General features: G+C 41.4%; 2 long non-coding RNA genes across 2 annotated transcripts; one reads left to right on the top strand and one right to left on the bottom strand.

Annotated features, from left to right (window-relative positions):
- The first annotated feature begins 2,139 nt into the window (after nucleotides 1–2,139).
- On the top strand, nucleotides 2,140–3,472 carry LOC119867151. The gene is made up of 3 exons (XR_005382549.1): nucleotides 2,140–2,212; nucleotides 2,672–2,746; nucleotides 3,392–3,472. It is a non-coding gene; the product is annotated as an uncharacterized LOC119867151 (long non-coding RNA).
- A 369-nt stretch (nucleotides 3,473–3,841) lies between these two features.
- Nucleotides 3,842–5,098, bottom strand: LOC102152088. Its single transcript, XR_005382879.1, has 2 exons — nucleotides 4,893–5,098; nucleotides 3,842–4,815 (listed from the first exon to the last, which is right to left on the bottom strand). It is a non-coding gene; the product is annotated as an uncharacterized LOC102152088 (long non-coding RNA).
- Nucleotides 5,099–5,162: the final 64 nt, after the last annotated feature.

The raw sequence follows: 5,162 nt of genomic DNA, 5'->3' as shown, positions 1-5,162 counted from the left end.
TCATCTGTAACATGGATATAATAGAGCTTGGTTGAGTAAATGAGATATTTAAAAAGCACAGAGCTGATATCTTACATACATATATACTTAATTAATGATAGCTATTACTGTATTTTAACCAGTCATCAGTATGAGGTTTATGTTTGCAAGGCTGGCTCTGTAGAGTCCTACTGGATTCAGAAGGAAAGGCCACCATACTTAGCAATTATGTAAACCAATGAAGAACAGTCACTTTTCTTTTCCCTGTTACTTTAAAGAACACAGAGGAAGAACATTCAGAAATGATTGCCAGACTGCGCTAAAGGTTGTACTGCCATTAATTTTTCAGTCATTCTGGGATAGAAGCCTCTATACTTGGCTCTGAAACCTGAATTTTAGAGCTTAGAGGGAGTGAAATGTTAACTTGTCCAATCACATTTTTTTAAAGTAATGAATCTATGAATTCAAAGTAAAGAATACATCTGGTTTAAAAGTGGTTCAGGAGGGATGCCTGGGTGGCTCAGCAGTTTGGCGCCTGCCTTCGGCCCAGGGCGTGATCCCAGAGTCCCAGGATGAGTCCCACGTTGGGCTTACTGCATGGAGTCTGCCTCTCCCTCTGCCTGTGTCTCTGCCTCTCTGTCTCTGTCTCTCATGATTTAAAAAAAAAAAAAAAAATCTCTAAAAGTGGTTCAGCAGGGTGGATAAAAACAAAACAATAACAGTAACAAAAACAAAAGAGTCCTCAGTCCCACCCTTGTCTAACTCTTCAGATTAACCATTTTAATCCTTTTAATTGTCTCTTGTACTGTTGACTTCTATATCTTTAATAAAGGCTTACAGTGTCATTTACTGGTTAGTCAATAGGAGACATTGGTAATTGATTTTCTTCTATGACAGCTGAGGATGTAGCTCACTTACTCTACTCCTAACACCCTTCTCCCTATATATTCCCAATGTGATTATGTCACTATCCCTACTACTTTTTTGGTTATATTTAAAACATTTACATTTTTTTAATGTCTTCTTCCTGCCACTGTATGATAAAACTTTTGGCTTTCCATTTTGTCAGAGGAGGGTATTGTTTTCTTCGGCTGTCCATTTCTATCACCCAACTTGTAATATCTGGTTTACTTTCATAATTTCAGGATTGATCCTATTTACTTTGTATTTTGTAACTGTAACATTTTCTTTGCTTGGTCTATGTTGTTTCTGAAAGCTAAAAGTCAACATAGAGCACTTACATTCTTGTGACTAACTAGTGGCCTTCCTCAGCAGGAGGCTGCTTATTCCACTAAAACTATTCATCCTTGGCCTTTGTGAAGACTGAAGCAGCAAAATATGAAAGCAAACATTCTGAAGTTAGGTTGGAATTCCAGCTCTGTCATTCTCTAGTTGTGTGATTTTCAGTAAGTCATTTAAATGCTTTAAATTTCCTTCAGCATGCATTAACTTATTAAGAGACAGGACTGGTGGCTGATTGAAAGAACACAAAAGATATGAAGAAAATCCTTGCCATAAAGGAAGAGAAGGAGAAAAGTAGGCTACTTCTGACCCAGGGGGTTGATGGGAAAGGAAAGAGGATAGCAGTAGAAGCAAGTAGTAGGAGTCAAGTAACTGGACTTCCCATTCCAATCCTTATCCCTATGTTGCTGTTTATCCGGTTCCACTTTTATAATACCTACTTCTCTACATTTCGAGGAATAAAATTTGTACAGTGTTAATGGCTTTCCATTGCACTTGGGATTAACTGCTAATTCCTTACCATAGCCTATAAGATCTTACGTGATTTGGCTCTTGGATCAAGATTTTTACATAAAATAAACCCAACTATAGTAGTTTAGTCAAATAGGGGTTTATTTTCCTTATTAGTCCAGAAGCAGGCTTTGCAGGACTGGTGCAACTAATTGAGGAAGCAAAAAAATAACAAACAAACAAACAAACAAAAAACCCCTAAGGTTCCTTCTTGTACCCTATTGTGCCATCCATGTGTGTGGCTTTTGTCATTAGGATCTTAAGACGGCTGCTCCTCCTCTAGGAAATGTGCCCTCCTTTCAAGCAGGAATATAGGAAGGAGGGGAAACTGCAAAGGGTTAATGATTCCTGCTGAGTCAGCCAATCTCTTTAGCTCAGGAAAATAATGGCCTTTCCAGAAAACCCACACAATAGGCTACCACGTTCATCTCATTGGCCAGGAAGGGTCATGTGGCCCTTTTCACTACCAGGAGCATGGGGGGTAAGTTTTAACCGGATATATTTCTACCTATGACATGGAAGAAGGGAGAATGAATAGATGGGTATTGGGAAACAAAGAGTTGTGTCCACCATCCTGGCCACCTCTCTGGCTTCACTGCAGATCACACTTTCTGGTTTAGTAGTATGCTTTAGCACATTGACCTTTCTGTTGCTTATGGCCAGGCTATTTTCTACCTTAGAGATTTTGCACTTATAGTCTTCTCTGCCTGGAATGTTCCTTCCCCAGCTTTTCCAGGGGGCTGGCAGCTTCATATCCTTAGGTATCTCCCAAGAGTGATCTCCTCAGCAAAGCCTTTACTGACACTCTCCTCCTGTAATATAGTTAGTCCAGCTTTAATTATTCTTTTATGCAGAAAGTTGTTTACTTTCTTCATAGAACTTTCCCTGATATGCAATTCCTAGTTTGCTTAGTTATTTATAGTTGATTTACCTCCCCTAGAAAGCAAGTTTCATGAGAGCGGGACCTTGTCTATCTTGTTCACAACTTTATTCCTGGCACCTGGGGCAGTGCCTGGTAAGTAGTAAGTAATCCATATTTATTATATAATGAAATGAATAGAACAAGGGGGAAACAGTTGGAATTATTAATCATTCTTATTTTTAGTATACCTAAAATCAATTCCAGTAATCACATACATTGCTTTCCTATTTAAAAACATTTATTATTTAGCATCTTTTGCCTGTCTCACCAACTACTGTAAGAAGCCCTGAAAGTTGGCATGTGGTTACTAACTTAAAAAATTAAATAAAAAACAAAAGCCCTCACTTCTCTCCACTTAAGTTCTAATGATATCCATTTAATTTGGTATGTGGATAAATGGATGCTAATATAAATCAGTAAATATTTGAAATGACATTTCAGTCCTGCCCAAGAGTGGGCTAAGCACATGCTTACTACACTCTAGCAGACTCTAGTAGATGTCCCTGTAGGGTGGAACCCTGAAGACCCCTGTCTAATTGTGGGACAGTCCTAGTAGTGAGGAGTTGGTTTTGTTTGCATGGTTGTGTCGTTCTGTATGGTAAGTCCACTCCAATCTCTCCTTAAGGAATATAGAGTCAGAAAACGAGAGCCTGAAGAATGTTCTATGACAATGCCTTTCTGTCTCCTGTTCCTGGTCAAATGTTCTGTGGCTCACTGCCTTACTTCTCTTCCTCCTAGTGACTAATCTGTCAGCACACTTCAGAAGAGCTGAACCTTTGAAACAGAGCCTGCCTAACTACATTTCCAGTTTAAGCAGAGGTTAGTGGCTGTCATCAACAATGAGGGTAAAGTTTATCTGACTACAGAAAGCCACATCCAGATAGTTATTTTTCATTTTATTTTATTTATTTATTTTTAAAGATTTTATTTATTTATTCATGAGACACACACACACACACACACACACACACACACACACAGAGGCAGAGACACAGGCAGAGGAAGAAGCAGACTCCATGCAGGGAGCCCGACGTGGGACTTGATCCCAGGTCCCCAGGATCAGGCCCTGGGCTGAAGGTGAGCCACCGGGCTGCCCCATATAGTTATTTTTTAAAAGGCAAACACATTTTAGCAATAGTAGTTTACTATCTGGAAGAACTGGCAACAATAAACAAACCTGGATACTAGTTGAAGTAGTAAGGACACATTTTATTCAGTAATATGCCTGCATGAATAAACTCAACTTCCCTGAAACAGAGGCTGGAAACTTTTTAAAGGCTGGAGTGTGCCCAGGGAAAGGCACTGAGGGGCATTGAGGGGGTGAGTTGGTGATTCACGGGAGTAGGCCATCTGGGTTTGTTAACTGGTGCTTGTCAGAGAAGAAACAAACTTCTATCTTTAAGACAAGAGGCTGCAGTCCAAGTTGAAGAAAGTCATCCATTAAAGTTAGGCTCTCCCTGAATTACTGCATTTCAAACAGAGAGGCTCTTAGGTCCTTGAGGAAATAGTTCTGGCTAGCAGATTTTTTGGCACAAAGGGCAGAGAAAGGATTTATAAATGCAAGCTCTACAAAGAAACTGCTCTAAGAGAGGGGGTGTAGGTACTCTCTGCCTATCACAAGACTTTGCCTGGAACAGTCAATTCCCCTGCATTGTTAACTTTCCCTCCAGGCAGGTTTTTTAAGGGGATCTGGGGTTATCCTAGGGACAAGGCCTTACGCTACTTGAAGCCATACTAGCTTGGTCGATTCTCTTGGTGTAGAAGTTGTGATGGAGCTGTTACAGGCCAAGAGTTCTGCATTCTTCAGTCTTCAGAACAATACCTGTCAAAGTTTGATTCATCTGGCTCTTGAGAGAGCTGAAGTTTTAGGATGCCTTGTGTCCATACCAGACCATTCACACAATGGATCATGTACTTAGAAGTCACAGATTCGCCACGTCAATAAGATAATGAATATAAAAAATGAAAGCCATATTACAAACTGTTTGGACCAGCTGAATTACCAATTTTTGGCAAAATTTCGCCCCTTGTTTGTCTTGGGTGTTGCTCTGCAGTCCTGCTCCAAGCTGCGCCGCCAGCTCACGGCTGGCTTAGCCCTCCGCGGGTTTGCCAAGGTCGCATCCCGGCAAAGCCTTGTCAAATTTAGCAACTGCAGCGCACACCTTGGTGAAAGAGTAAGAGAAAAGCCTTAAGTGGGTTGCAAATCTCTCATCCACCTCCTTCTTCAGCAAGCACTTACTCAGATAGGACCGGGACGCCGTAGTTCATTACATGAGCTGCCTGTCACGCTTCTTGCCGATGAACAAAACGAGGCCAACAGCTTTCTCTCAATCCCTTTTCTTTCTTTCCCCATTTCCCCCCTTCCCACGCCCCTTCACCTCCACTTTGCCCTTGCGCTTTCTGGACATCATTTCCCACCACTCCCCCCCCCCCCCAAGTACGCCTGCGCAAACGGGGAGGTCGTAAAAGCTGAGCGCCGCAAAGCCGGCGCTGTTTTTGGTTTACGGCG

This window comes from Canis lupus, chromosome 32 (assembly GCF_011100685.1).
Source record: "Canis lupus familiaris isolate Mischka breed German Shepherd chromosome 32, alternate assembly UU_Cfam_GSD_1.0, whole genome shotgun sequence".
NCBI classification, from domain to species: domain Eukaryota; kingdom Metazoa; phylum Chordata; class Mammalia; order Carnivora; family Canidae; genus Canis; species Canis lupus.
The sequence above is the reverse complement of the archived record's forward strand: the minus strand, read 5'-3'. Positions and strand labels throughout refer to the sequence as shown.